This window comes from Leucoraja erinacea, chromosome 11 (genome assembly GCF_028641065.1).
Source record: "Leucoraja erinacea ecotype New England chromosome 11, Leri_hhj_1, whole genome shotgun sequence".
NCBI lineage: Eukaryota > Metazoa > Chordata > Chondrichthyes > Rajiformes > Rajidae > Leucoraja > Leucoraja erinaceus.
In genome coordinates this window covers 58,780,308-58,796,751 of record NC_073387.1, presented here as the reverse complement: position 1 = coordinate 58,796,751, position 16,444 = coordinate 58,780,308, and positions in this window count along the sequence as shown.

The window sequence follows — 16,444 nt, the reverse complement described above, 5'->3', positions numbered from 1 at the left end:
AATTCTAGAGAGTATAAACCAAGTCTATCCAGTCTTTCTTCATAAGACAGTCCTGACATCCCAGGAATCAGTCTGGTGACGGTGCAGGAGACCCAGGCACGATCCCGAACATGGGCGCTGTCTGTACGGAGTTTGCACGTTCTCTCCGTGACCTTGTGGGTTTCCTCCGAGATCTTCGGTTTCCTCCCACAAAGACGTACAGGTTTGTAGGTTAATTGGCTTGGTGTAAATGTAAATTGTCCCCAGTGTGTGTAGGATAGTGTTAGTGTGCGGGGATCGCTGGTCGGTGCAGACTCGGTGGGCCGAAGGGCCTGTTTCTGCGCTGTATCTCTCAACTAAACTAAATCTATGCCAACGTCAGCCAAGGCCGTGTGATGAGGAAACATCTGAGAAGATGCAGCACTCTCTCAAACGTTCCGAATATTGATTATATCCAAGAAATAAATTGTAAAGCTGCAGATCATTCAGGGAAATGGGTTAGCAAATCATTCCAATCATTGGCTTCTGTAGGTAGTTAGTAACTTACTCAAGGAACATTTAGGTGCATTCACAGCCTTCGATATTCACCACGTTAGTTCCTGACTGCGGGTGCTGTCTGAAGCTGTGTGAGGTTATCCATTTTGGTGGCAAAAACGGGAAAGCAGACTATTATCTAAATGGTGGCCGACTAGGAAAAGGGGAGATGCAGCGAGACCTGGGTGTCATGGTACACCAGTCATTGAAAGTAGGCATGCAGGTGCAGCAGGCAGTGAAGAAAGCGAATGGTATGTTAGCTTTCATAGCAAAATGATTTGAGTATAGGAGCAGGGAGGTTCTATTGCAGTTGTACAGGGTCTTGGTGAGACCACACCTGGAGTATTGCGTACAGTTTTGGTCTCCAAATCTGAGGAAGGACATTATTGCCATAGAGCGAGTGCAGAGAAGGTTCACCAGACTGTTTCCTGGGATGTCAGGACTGTCTTATGAAGAAAGACTGGATGGACTTGGTTTATACTCTCTAGAATTTAGGAGATTGAGAGGGGATCTTATAGAAACTTACAAAATTCTTAAGGGGTTGGACAGGCTAGATGCAGGAAGATTGCTCCCGACGTTGGGGAAGTCCAGGACAAGGGGTCACAGCTTAAGGACAAGGGGGAAATCCTTTAAAACCGAGATGCGAATAACTTTTTTCACACAGAGAGTGGTGAATCTCTGGAACTCTCTGCAGCAGAGGGTAGTCGAGGCCAGTTCATTGGCTATATTTAAGAGGGAGTTAGATGTGGCCCTTGTGGCCAAGGGGATCAGGGGGTATGGAGAGAAGGCAGGGATGGGATACTGAGTTGGATGATCAGCCATGATCATATTGAATGGCGGTGCAGGCTCGAAGGGCCGAATGGCCTCTACTCCTGCACCTATTGTCTATGTTTCTATGTTTCTATGAACGGTGTTTGCAGGTTCTCCCTGTGACAGTGTGGGTTTTCCCCGGGCGCTCCGGTTTCATCCCACACTCCAAAGACGTGCAGGTTTGTAGATTAATTGGCTTCTGCAAATTGTAAATTGTCCCAGGTGTGTAGGATAGCGCTTGTAAACGGGGCGATCGCTGCTCGGCGCGGACTCGGTGGGCCGAAGGGTCTGTTTGCATGCTATATCTCTAAACTAAACTAAACTAAACTAAACTAAACTTGCGAGGCAATGATTGAGAAGAGGTGATGTACCACACAGCTACATGATGCCCTGACTATAACCTCCAGCACATGGTGAAGGGCAAGGCTCTGCGTGAAGAATGTGGACAAAATGAAGTCACACAATCTTCACAGCACCATTTCTCAATCAATGTGATAATATCATTGGCCCCAGACTGCTATCCAATCCAATTCACCACATGACCAATCTTACACCCAACCGAGGCTCTTTGGGGAGGGCTGTCGTGCATGGAGCAAACATTGGTGTTCATCTGATGGAGGGTCTCGACCCAAAACCGTCAGCTTTAGTTTAGTTTAGTTTAGAGATACAGCATGCAAACAGACCCTTTGGCCCACCGTGTCCGCGCCGACCAGCGACCACCCCGTTTACAAGCGCTACTCCACACACACTAGGGACAATTTACATTTACACCAAGCCAATTAATCTACAAACCCGCACGTCTTTGGAGTGTGGGAGGAAGCTGGAGCACCCTGGGAAAACCCACGCATGTCACGGGGAGAACGTGCAAACTCCGTACAGACAGCACACGTAGTCGGGATCGAACCCGGGTCTCTGGCGCTGTGAGGCAGCGACTCTACCGCTGCGCCACCGTGCCACCCCTCAATGTCTCAAGGACGATTATCTCCGGGTGATCCGGTTTCCTCCCACACTCCACGTTCGTTCCTGAGCTGCGGGTGGTATCTGTACGGTGGTTTGCACGTTCTCCCCGTGGGAGGCGTGGGTTGTGGGTTGGGTGCTGTGGTTTCCTCCCACACTCCAAAGACGTACAGGTTTGTGGGCTTAACTGTGTGTAGTGGGAGGTGTGGGGTATGGATTTCGTTGCATTTTGTGGCATTTCGTTGTCTCTGTACTGTACACTGTGTGGGTGGGAGTGTGTCGGAATCTGAATGTGAATCTGTAGGCTAATTGGCTTCTGCAAAATTGTAAATTGTCCCTAAGATGTGTAGGATAGTGTTAATGTGCAGGGATCGCTGGTCGGCACAGACTCGGTGGGCCGAAGGACCTGTTTCCACGCTGTATCTATAAACTAAACTAAAATAATTACAAATGAGGCTACATTTATCAACAAATATTGACCTTCAATATACTACCCTGTTCTGCTTTTATTTTGCAACCTATCGGCTTCTGATTTGAGAAGCTAATAAATAAATAAGTATAAAAGCAACATTAAAAATGAAACAAAATCTATTTATTAACTATTTACATGTAGCGGTCACAAATAAAGCTCAGTTTTTACAGGGTCTGAAGAAGGTTTCCAACCTGAAACTTAACCTTGCACTAAACGTTATCCCCTTATCTTGTATATCTACACTGTAAAAGGCTCGATTGTAATCATGTATTGTCTTTCCGCTGAATGGTTAGCGCGCAACAAAAGCTTTTTGCTGTACCTCGGTACACGGGACTATAAACTACACTGAACTGATCCAAAACGTCACCTATTCATTAGGCAATAGACAATAGACAATAGGTGCAGGAGTAGGCCATTCAGCCCTTTGAGCCAGCATCGCCATTCAATGGCTGATCATCCCCAATCAACAGTACAATTTACAATACAATACAATTTATTTGTCATTTGAATCCCATTGAGGTTCAAACGAAATGTTGTTTCTGCAGTCATACACACAAGAAAGACCCAAGACACAACACAATTTACACAGACATCCATCACAGCGCATCTCCTCCTCACTGTGATGGAAGGCAAAGACTTATCTCTCCACTGCACTCCCCATTCCCCTCCCGATGTCAGAGTCAAAATCAAAGCCCCCGGCGGGCGATGGCAATTGTCCCGCGGCCATTAACGCCGCGCCGGGTGATGCAAGGCCGCGCTCCGGGTCTTGTTGTTGGAGCCCCCGGCGGGCGCTAGCAAAGTCCCGCGGCTATTCCAAGCCGCGCAGGGCGGTGCTGTAAGGCCCCGCTCCAGGTACTCTTCAACCCCGCAACTCGGGCGGGTAAAGTCGCTGTTGCGGAAGCCCCGAAAAGCGGTCTCCCAGCAGGGACCCGCGGGCTCCCGGTGTCACCGTCCACCAGACCTGCGGTTGGAGCCTCCGAATCTCCGGGGTCAGGTCGCATCTGAGCGTCACCACAGCTCAACCCGCTCCGGACTCGGCCAGCTCCGCCATGGTGAGTAAAGTCCGCAGCTCCGCGACTGGAGCCCCAGGTTGTTCAGGCTGGAGGCCGCTCCACGGTGCTAGGCCCCAACGGCAACGGAGACCCGACAGAGAAAAGGTCCGGTTCTCCGTGCAGGGGAAAGGTTTTAAAAGTTTCCTCCACCCCCCGCTCCCCACCCCACACACACACACACACACACACACACACACACACACACACACACACACACACACACACACACACACACACACACACACACACACACACACACACACACACACACACACACACACACACACACACACACACACACACACACACACACACACACACAAACACACACACACACACACACGCGCACACACACACACACACACACACACACACACACACACACACATGCACACACACACACACACACACACACACACACACACACACACACACACACCCACACACACACACACACACACACACACACACACACACACACACACACACACACATACACACACACAAAAATACAAAAAAAAACTACATTCAAACGAGACAAAAAATAATAAAAAGACAGGCGGACTGCAGAGGCTGCTGTACCCCATTCCTGCCTTCTCCAAGAGATGCTGCCTGTCCCGCTGAGTTACTCCAGCACTTTGTGTCTATCTTCAGTATAAACCAGCCTCTGCAGTTCCTTCCTCCTCACTGACTTTACATATTGGTTTTGTTACATTCTGCAGCAGCCTCAAATAAACTGATTGAAACTTTTTGCTTAACAAGGTTCATGAGTTTGCCTCTGGGATGTGGGTTGGAATAGAATGCAATTGTCCCGACAGTAAGAGGCAGTTCGCTGACAGCTATTAATGGCGCTAAGTGAAGTGAGTTTAGACATTCTCAATTTAAATCTACAGGGTTTTGACAAGACATCACTGCCGGTGGTAATATATTGGGTCTATTTGTCAGTTAATGAAATCCAAAATACCCAAAAGCTATCAGAAACAAACGGCTGAAATCCAGCTTGTTTATCTGACACTATTTGTGAAATCTCTGACTCTCTGCTCAATCATAAGAAACTTTATCCTGCTGATAAAATGTTTGTTCATTTGTCTGACGTCTAGCTCTGTACCCTGCCCATCACCGTGCCCCCACTTCACTTTTATCCCCCCCCCTCCCTTTCCCCTCTTCCCCATCCCCCTCCACCCAGATCAATCCCCCCAGTTTTACAGTTCACTCCTCTTCTCTCCGTATCAAACACCCCTTAGGGCAGCACGGTGGCGCAGCGGTAGAGTTGCTGCCTCTCAGCGCCGCTTTACATAGAAACATAGAAACATAGAAAATAGGTGCAGGAGTAGGCCATTCGGCCCTTCGAGCCTGCACCGCCATTCAATATGATCATGGCTGATCATCCAGTATCCCGTACTCAGTATCCCGTACTCAGTATCCCGTACCTGCCTTCTCTCCATACCCTCTGATCCCCTTGGCCACAAGGGCCACATCTAAGTCCCTCTTAAATATAGCCAATGAACTGTGGCCTCGACTACCCTCTGTGGCAGAGAGTTCCAGAGATTCACCACTCTCTGTGTGAAAAAAGTTCTCCTCATCTCGATTTTAAAGGATTTCCCCCTTATCCTTAAGCTGTGACCCCTTGTCCTGGACTTCCCCAACATCGGGAACAATCTTCCTGCATCTAGCCTGTCCAACCCCTTAAGAATTTTGTAAGTTTCTATAAGATCCCCTCTCAATCTCCTAAATTCTAGAGAGTATAAACCAAGTCTATCCAGTCTTTCTTCATAAGACAGTCCTGACATCCCAGGAATCAGTCTGGTGAACCTTCTCTGCACTCCCTCTATGGCAATGATGTACAGTTCCCTTAGACCCGGGTTCGATCCTGACTACGGGCGCTGTCTGTACGGAGTTTGCACGTTCTCCCCGTGACCTGCGTGGGTTTTCTCCGAGATAACCATATAACCATATAACAATTTACTGAGTTGGATGATCAGCCATGATCATATTGAATGGCGGTGCAGGCTCGAAGGGCCGAATGGCCTCTACTCCTGCACCTAATTTCTATGTTTCTATGTTTCTATTGTGCGGGCGAAAGCTGTAATTCCCGCTGTTAGGACCTTCAATACTTTTTGGAGTTTCAAGTCCCTGGCTCTGATTGCTACTCCGACACGGATATGCACTGGTTTACAGTGGGAACATTCAGTGATGTACAGTTCCCTGGTGGTAAGTGTCTTGCCGTGGTGTCCATTAATGCCTGTCCTTGTAGCTGCTTAAATGACATATAGTCAATACTGGCAGCTAGTTTTGGTTCTAGGTTTTGGCCAGTTAGGTCTGGTTGTATGAATTGGGGCACCATGTCCAGTGAATTTTCGTTTTCTTGCACCCATCGCACACTTGGTGTTTGTTCTGCAAACCCATCTTCAGGGTCAGCCCAGAAGTGACCCCCAGTACTCCCCTCTGACGAGGGAGAAGCACTGTGCAGCCCTACAAGAGGTACTGCTGTAGGACTTACAAATTGCCCACAGTGACTAGCCTCCATCTCCCGGACTCTGTCACGTTGGAGCATTTGCTCCATCAGCCGCTCCAACGGGCCCCAATGCTCTCGGGCACTGGTCAGATTCAGATTCAGATTCAGATTCAGATTCAGATTCAGATTCAGATTCAATTTTAATTGTCATTGTCAGTGTACAGTACAGAGACAACGAAATGCATTTAGCATCTCCCTTGAAGAGCGACATAGCAAATGATTTGAATAAATAATAATAAGTGTCCGGGGGGGGGGGTGGTGATTGGCAGTCACCGAGGTACGTTGTTGAGTAGAGTGACAGCCGCCGGAAAGAAGCTGTTCCTCGACCTGCTGGTTCGGCAACGGAGAGACCTGTAGCGCCTCCCGGATGGTAGGAGGGTAAACAGTCCATGGTTGGGGTGAGAGCAGTCCTTGGCGATGCTGAGCGCCCTCCGCAGACAGCGCTTGCTTTGGACAGACTCAATGAAGGGGAGCGTGGAACCGGTGATGCGTTGGGCAATTTTCACCACCCTCTGCAATGCCTTCCGGTCGGAGACAGAGCAGTTGCCATACCATACTGTGATGCAGTTGGTAAGGATGCTCTCGATGGTGCAGCGGTAGAAGTTCACCAGGATCTGAGGAGACAGATGGACCTTCTTCAGTCTCCTCAGGAAGAAGAGACGCTGGTGAGCCTTCTTGATCAGAGTAGAGGTATTGTGGGTCCAAGAGAGGTCATCGGAGATGTTGACTCCCAGGAACCTGAAGCTAGAAACACGTTCCACCTCCGTCCCGTTAATGTGGATGGGGGTGTGCGTGCCACCTCTGGGCTTCCTGAAGTCTACAATGAGCTCCAGCCATGATCATATTGAATGGCGGTGCAGGCTCGAAGGGCCGAATGTCCTACTCCTGCACCTAATTTCTATGTTTCTATGTTTCTATGGTCTTCTTGGAGTTAAGGGCCAGGTTGTTGTCAGCGCACCATGCTGCTAAGTGCTGGACCTCCTCCCTGTAGGCCAGCTCATCGTTGTTGCTGATGAGGCCAATCACCGTTGTATCATCTGCATACTTGATGATGGTGTTAGTACCATGTACAGGTGTGCAGTCATAGGTGAAGAGGGAGTAGAGGAGGGGGCTCAGAACTGGCCGCTCGTGGCTGCTCAAAGTCGGACTCATCGCAGCCAACGACTCTGTCAGACGTTTGCTTTGCCTTAGCGCCCGGCTGCGGTGTAGATCTGGCCGGTGCGGGGGTGAAGTCGGGCACAGCTGTTCCCATTACGGGCTATTTGTGTGCCGTTGGCCGCTGCTGGCTGCCCGCAACTCCGCGGTTTTCCCCCGCCAGCTTAGTCGCTGCCTTCTTATTCTTCTTTGTTCTGTCCATTGGCTCCACCTGCAACACAGTAAGTGGAAAAAGAACGCAGCGTCTCCTTACCTGCAGTTCCCGGCTTCTAAATTCTGCCGCTGAGTGGGAACGTCGTTCCACCTGCATGACTCTTTCGCAATGCGCCCTGGCGGGCTTCTTCACGTAGTCACTCACGTGACTCCGAAGTGAAATATGAAGTGGGTGGTGTCTTAGCCTTTGAAAGAATTCATCTTGAGTCGAGTACAGATGCATTAAAACAACATTTAAACAAAGTTTAGAAATATATTTACTGAACTCTAAGGATCACATGATATTATCCTGAGATACAAACTCTGATGAACAGTGGAACTGTAAATGCAATAGATAGCATTGTCTCAGCTGGCTGGACGTCTAAAATGACAATTCTTTCTCTTAGACATTGAAGTGTTTTTTTTATGACCCTCTCACAAATGCAGAGCAAGAAGATAAAAAAAACATAGTGAGTTGCTCACAATTCACAGACTGCCGCAGAGCTGTGAATTGGACAGTCAAATCGACCCAGCATCTGTTAACCACATCTTCTGATGAAACTTAACTCCAATATGACACTGCAAATGCTTTTTAATAGTGAGAAATTCATAGACTGTCAGGAAAATTACTTTTTAACCCAGGTTCTGTTTCAATTTAACCCCCGCCCCCACCTCCCCTCCGCCTCTCCATATTTGTAGTCTCAGCAACAGCCTGCATTAACCCTTGCTCGTTCTAACCCATGCCTTGCCTTGCCTTGCTTGTCAGGATACATCACTGCCTGGTTGGGGAACAGCTCTGCCCAAGACCACAAGAAATTGCAGTCGTGGATGTAGCCCAGTCCATCACACACACACCACACTCCCCCCAGTCCCACACACACACCACACTCCCCACCATTGTAGATGTAGCCCAGTCCCACACACACCACACTCCACACCATTGTAGATGTAGCCCAGTCCATCACACACACATTGCAGACCACACTCCCCACCACACTCCCCAGATGTAGCCCAGTCCCACACACACCAGCCCACACTCCCCACCATTGTAGATGTAGCCCAGTCCCACACACACCACACTCCCCACCATTGTAGATGTAGCCCAGTCCATCACACACACCATTGTAGATGTAGCCCAGTCCATCATACAGACCACACACTCCCCCACCATTGTAGATGTAGCCCAGTCCCACACACACACCACACTCCCCACCATTGTAGATGTAGCCCAGTCCACTCCCCACCATTGTAGATGTAGCCCAGTCCCATCACACACACACTACCCACCATTGTAGATGTAGCCCAGTCCATCACACAGACCACACTACCCACCATTGTAGATGTAGCCCAGTCCCACACACACCACACTCCCCACCATTGTAGATGTAGCCCAGTCCATCACACACAGACCACACTCCCCACCATTGACCACATCTACACTTCACGCTGCCTCGGGAAAGCAGCCGACATAATCAAAGACTTGTCCCTGTCCCACCCCGGTCATTCCTTCTTCTCCCCGCTCCCGTCCGGCAGAAGGTACAGAAGCTTGAAAGCGCGCACCACCAGACACAGGAACAGCTTCTTCCCCTCTGTTCTCTGTGATCAGGCTTCTGAACGGCCCTTCCATAAGCTAGTGTACTGTCCAATTCACCTCTACCCCATTGTGGACATTGGACTTTGTCTGTGGAACTGATGCTGATGCTACAATGCTGAGAACTATGTTCTGCACTCTGTATCTTCCCCTTTGCTCCACCTGTCGGACTGGAGTTTGACCTGATTGTGTTTATGCCTAGTGTATTATGTATTATGTATATATCTGATTGGATTGCATGCAAAACAAAACTTTTCACTGTAGCTCGGTACACAAGGCAATAATAAACCTGACTCTAAACATAAATGTGAACCTACTGTACAAAAATACACTTAGGCCGTACAGAGGTTTAATAGACAGAGTACACCCTTGTAATAGACTGTTTGAACTCCTACCTTCTGGCAGACGTTACAAGGCCTTCTACGCCCGAACCTCCAGACCTCAGGAACAGCTTCATCCCCAGAGCTATCGCTGCTTTGAACCGGCCCTGCTGAATTCCCCCCCCCCCCCATGTATTCACGAACATAGACCCGGCACAGACATATTTGCCCTTTAGACTATTTTACTGTTTCTCGGGGTGTCTCAATTTAATTAGTTGTTTTAAGTTGTGACATTGGATGGAAGCAGCGTACCAAATCTCATTGTACCTATGTGCAATGACAATAAAATATGTTATTATTATTAATATTATTATGTGGAAGATACCGGTTACAGAGTTCTCAGTTCTCAGCATTGGTAGAGTATAAGGGAAGAGAAAAACAATTAGGGTAACATAATTTGTCTGAATGATTTAAATTTATTTTGCTCCCTCTGAGGACACGCGTTTCCTCTCCGTGAATGAAGAATGAGTAATGGGGGAATATTGTACAGACGACAGGCTGGCGTGAAGCTACAGGCATCACTATCGGCGATGGCACAGATTGGGGGCAGGTTGGGACAGATGCAAATGTGGCCACGGCACAAACCTGATCTCCCGGTGGCTCAGCACTTCAACTCCCCCTCCCATAAGGATAAGGGGGAAATCCTTTTAAAACCGAGATGAGAAGAACTTTTTTCACACAGAGAGTGGTGAATCTCTGGAACTCTCTGCTGCAGAGGGTAGTCGAGGCCAGTTCATTGGCTATATTTAAGAGGGAGTTAGATGTGGCCCTTATGGCTAAGGGGATCAGAGGGTATGGAGAGAAGGCAGGTACGGGATACTGAGTTGGATGATCAGCCATGATCATATTGAATGGCGGTGCAGGCTCGAAGGGCCGAATGGCCTACTCCTGCACCTAATTTCTATGTTTCTATTTTTCTATTCCCAATCCGACCTTTCTGTCCTGGGCCTCCTCCGTGGCCAGAGTGAGTCCCACCGCAAATTGGAGGAGCAGCACCTCATATTTCGTTTGGGTAGTTTACACCCCAGGGGTATGAACATTGACTTCTCCAATTTCAGGTAGTCCCTGCTTTCTCCCTCCTTCCCCTCCCCTTCCCAGCTCTACCACAGCCCACTGTCTCCGCCTCTTCCTTACTTCTTCCCGACCCCTCCCCACCCCGCCACCAGTGTGAAGAAGGGTCTCGACCCGAAACGTCACCTATTCCTTCACTCCATAGATGCTGCCTCACCCGCTGAGTTTCTCCAGCAATTTTGTCTACCATGGATTGTTCCAGCATCTGCAGTTCTTTCTTGAATAAGGAATGTTTCTTGATTTGGGCGGGTGATGAAGGTCGATATTAGACGATGATTGCAGCTCGTGGGGCCGTGAGCTGTCGATTCTTTCTCCCCTCCCAAAGGACTCTGTCCAATTAACGGAGGCTGCAACCACGTGTTAACAGTGTAGTCCGTAATTCTCTTCTGCAGTTAGATGTTTGGCTCGCAATGGAAGGGCTATTCATTACATAGAAACATAGAAACATAGCCAATAGGTGCAGGAGTAGAGGCCATTCGGCCCTTCAAGCCTGCACCGCCATTCAATATGATCATGGCTGTTCATCCAACTCAGTATCCCGTACCTGCCTTCTCTCCATACCCCCTGATCCCCTTAGCCACAAGGGCCACATCTAACTCCCTCTTAAATATAGCCAATGAACTGGCCTCAACTACCCTCTGTGGCAGAGAGTTCCAGAGATTCACCACTCTCTGTGTGAAAAAAGTTTTTCTCATCTCGGTTTTAAAGGATTTCCCCCTTATCCTTAAACTGTGACCACTTGTTCTAGACTTCCCCAACATCGGGAACAATCTTCCTGCATCTAGCCTGTCCAACTCCTTAAGAATTTTGTAAGTTTCTATAAGATCCCCTCTCAATCTTCTAAATTCTAGAGAGTATAAACCAAGTCTATCCAGTCTTTCTTCATAAGACAGTCCTGACATCCCAGGAATCAGTCTGGTGAACCTTCTCTGTACTCCATCTATGGCAATAATGTCCTTCCTCAGATTTGGAGACCAAAACTGTACGCAATACTCCAGGTGTGGTCTCACCAAGACCCTGTATAACTGCAGTAGAACCTCCCTGCTCCTATATTCAAATCCTTTTGCTATGAAATCTAACATACCATTCGCTTTCTTCACGGCCTGCTGCACCTGCATGCCTACTTTCAATGACTGGTGTACCATGACACCCAGGTCTCGCTGCATCTCCCCTTTTCCTAGTCGGCCACCATTTAGATAATAGTCTGCTTTCCTGTTTTTGCCACCAAAATGGATAACCTCACATTTATCCACATTATACTGCATCTGCCAAAAATTTGCCCACTCACCCAGTAAAGTAATGGTGCTGGCACGACCTGACAGTGAATGTGTGATAATACTATAAATTAATCTTCTTCGGCACAGGCTAAAGTTGCAAGACAACTCGTTCTGTTTGATCTTCTGATTGAGCAGGCTGGGTTGATTGCGATGCATTTCAAGAGATAGGGCTCTTAAAGATAGCGGAGTCAGGAGATATGGGGAGAAGGCAGGAACGGGATACTGATTGGGGATGATCAGCCATGATCACAGTGAATGGCGGTGCTGGCTCGAAGGGCCGAATGGCCTCTACTCCTGCACCTATTGTCTATTGTCGAAACAGGGTGGACCAGATGAAGGTTGCAATCTCCCACCCCATGAATGAATAAGTTTATTGGCCAAGTATTCCCTCTACTCGGTGGGCCGAAGGGCCTGTTTCCGTGCTGTATCTTTAAAGTAAACTATACTAATGTCAGGATTGTTGCCCCAGAATTGGTGATTGGTGCAGTGGGGATTAGGTCTGGAGCATCCATTCAGTACAAGCACGCATTTGCTAAAAAAACAACATACATCCCTTTTTAAAAATTAATGCCAGTCAAAGGGATGATAAAAGGTTTAGCTTTCATTAAAGGTAATAATATCCTTTATATTGATAATGTTTTATTATTAATGTTTAATGTTTTATGTGTCATTCCCAACTGTATGTCATGTTGTCACTTGTGGGCGGAGCACCAAGGCAAAATCCTTGTATGTGAATATTTGGCCAATAAACTTATTCAATCATTCACAAGTGTTACTCCCTTTATCTTGTATTCTGTTCACTGTGGCCAGCTGGGTTGTAATCATGTACAGTCTTTCCGCTGAGCCTTGGTACATATGACAATAACAAACTAAACTAAACTAAACTACAAGGGCTTGTTTATATGTGTGAGAATTGACAGGTTGAAAATATCTTCTAATCCCCCCCCCCCTTTTTTTTTTTTTTTTTTTTCTTTTTTTTTTTCATTTTGTTTATCTTATCAACTAAGTTACAGAGATAGGTTGAATAAGTTAGGTCTTTGTTCTCTGGAGCGCAGAAGGTTAAGGGGGGACCTGATAGAGGTCTTTAAAATGATGAGAGGGATAGACAGAGTTGATGTGGATCAGCTTTTCCCTTTGAGAATAGGGAAGATTCAAACAAGAGGACATGACTTCAGAATGAAGGGACAGAAGTTTAGGGGTAATATGAGGGGGAACTTCTTTACTCAGAGAGTGGTAGCGGTGTGGAATGAGCTTCCAGTGGAAGTGGTGGAGGCAGGTTCATTGGTATCATTTAAAAATAAATTGGATAGGCATATGGATGAGAAGGGAATGGAGGGTTATGGTATGAGTGCAGGCAGGTGGGACTAAGGGGAAATTTTTTTTTTGTTCGGCACGGACTTGTAGGGCCGAGATGGCCTGTTTCCGTGCTGTAATTGTTATATGGTTATATGGTTATATGGTTATATGGTTATATGCTTATCGTATTTGTGTGGATTCAATTCAATTCAACTTTAATGTCATCGCACAAATACAAGTATGAGTACAACGAAATGCAGTTTTGCGTCAGTCCGTAGTAGTTGTACATAAAGAAATAAAAAAATAGAAAGAGAGAAGATACAGAATAATCAAAAAATACAGAATAATTAAACAATGGGGACGGAGGGACCGGAGAAATCTATCGGCGGGACTCCGAGTTCAGCAATGTGATTGTATTGTAGTAGAAGCTGTGTACGCATGTGAGTGTTGTTTGTCCCCGGGTGGCGAGGGTGGGTAAGGGTAAGGGTAAAGGTTTTGAAGGTCGTTTACATACTGTTGTACAATTATGTCCTGACTATCATTTTCTCAGAGAGTTTCTTTACTCAGAGAGTGGTAGCGGTGTGGAATGAGCTTCCAGTGGAAGTGGTGGAGGCAGGTTCATTGGTATCATTTAAAAATAAATTGGGTAGGCATATGGATGAGAAGGGAATGGAGGGTTATGGTATGAGTGCAGGCAGGTGGGACTAAGGGGAAAAAAAGTTGTTCGGCACGGACTTGTAGGGCCGAGATGGCCTGTTTCCGTGCTGTAATTGTTATATGGTTATATGGTTATCACTGTCTGTTATCATTGTATGTATGCAAATTGCTGTTAAATTCAAAATTCAAATAAAAAGATTTAAATTAGAAAATATCTTCCAATGGTCCTACCTGCAAAGGGCCTCAACCTTGTGTGCGGCACGGTGGCGCAGCGGTAGAGTTGCTGCCTCACAGCGCTAGAGACACGGGTTCCAACTTGACTACAGGTGATGTCTGTGTGGTTCTCAATGACCACCTGGGCTTTCACCAGGTGCTCCGGTTTCCTCCCACACTCCAAAGACGTGCAGGTTTCTAGGTTAATTGGCTTCGGTAAAGATTGTAAATTGTCCCTAGTGTGTGTAGGATAGAGGTAGTGTGCGGGGATCGGACTCGGTGGGCCGAAGGGCCTGTTTCCGCGCTGTATCTCTAATCTAAACTAACAAATTTATTATTTGAGGGGATCTTAATATCTGTGTAGGAATGAACAGCAGAAGCTGATTTAAACCAAAGATAGACACAGAGTGCTGGAGTAACTCAGCGGGTCAGGCAGCATCTGTGGAGAACATGGATAGGTGACGTTTCACAGAGTGCTGGAGTAACTCAGCGGGTCAGGCAGCATCTGTGGAGAACATGGATAGGTGACGTTTCACACAGTGCTGGAGTAACTCAGCGGGTCAGGCAGCATCTGCGGAGAACATGGATAGGTGACATTTCACAGAGTGCTGGAGTAACTCAGCGGGTCAGGCAGCATCTGCGGAGAACATGGATAGGTGACGTTTCACAGAGTGCTGGAGTAACTCAGCGGGTGCAGCAGCATCTATGGAGCTAAGGAAATAGGCAACATTTCGGGCCGAAACCCTTCCGGGTTTCGGCCCAAAACGTTGCCTATTTCCAGAAGGGTTTTGGCCCGAAACGTTGCCTATTTCCTTAGCTCCATAGATGCTGCTGCACCATAACTCAGCGGGTCAGGCAGCATCTGTGGAGAACATGGATAGGTGACGTTTCACAGAGTGCTGGAGTAACTCAGCGGGTCAGGCAGCATCAGTGGAGAACATGGATAGGTGACGTTTCACAGAGTGCTGGAGTAACTCAGTGGGTCAGGCAGCATCTGTGGAGAACATGGATAGGTGACGTTTCTGGTCGAGACACAGCTGAATAATTCCACCATGTCTGGGGTGTTGAGGTGCTGGGCCATCAGCTCGAGAGGGTGATTGCAGAGACAAAGCATTTTAATTGAATGATGTAAGGAAGATGAAAGTGCAACATATGATCCATGCATCAGCTGCTGGTGACAACAGGGCCACGTGAATGAATAGAATAGAATAAAAAAGCAGCAAGCACTTTGATACACAGCTCGTTCTCCACTAATGCCTGAGCCTTCAAATCCTCTAAACCCCTGGCTAATCTCAGTTCACGATGGTCTTGCTTGACTGAGCACTGCTCAACTCCACCACTAAGAGGATTTCCGTACACAAACATATCTTTACCATAAACTGTGAGGTGAGAGTAAAACAAATTAAACTGCCTATTGGATTAGCCTTGTGAGGAAGAATAATTTTAATGGTTTCATCTCTTTAAATGCATGATCAGGTTCAAGCTAAACCTCGCAAGTGTCGGTACGTTGAGGTGTAGAGCGAGTGGTTCTGAACTGGCTGGATTTTGTAATGCAGGATGTGGAGGGTGGTTTGATGTTATATGGACATCATAGACTCATGTCAGACAGTAGAGGAACAGGCCCTTCAGCCCATCAGTCCATGCTGATCAAGATACCCCATCCTGAACTCATTGGTGACCCTCGTTCTATCCTCTGTCTGAACAAGGGTCTCGACCCGAAACATCACCCATTCCTTCTCTCCAGTGATGCTGTCTGACCCGCTGAGTTACTCCAGCATTCTGTGAAAAGTCACCTGTCCATGTTCTCCACAGATGCTGCCTGACCCGCTGAGTTACTCCAGCACTCTGTGAAACGTCACCTATCCATGTTCTCCACAGATGCTGCCTGACCCACTGAGTTATGGTGCAGCAGCATCTATGGAGCTAAGGAAATAGGTAACGTTTCGGGCTGAAACCCTTCTGGAAATAGGCAATGTTTCGGGCCGAAACCCGGAAGGGTTTCGACCCGAAACGTTACCTATTTCCTTAGTTCCATAGATGCTGCTGCACCCGCTGAGGTACTCCAGCACTCTGTGAAACGTCACCTATCCATGTTCTCCACAGATGCTGCCTGACCCGCTGAGTTACACCAGCACTCTGTGAAATGTCACCTATCCATGTTCTCCACAGATGCTGCCTGACCCGCTGAGTTACTCCAGCACTCTGTGAAAAGTCACCTATCCATGTTCTCCACAGATGCTGCCTGACCCGCTGAGTTACTCCAGCACTCTGTGAAACGTCACCTATCCATGTT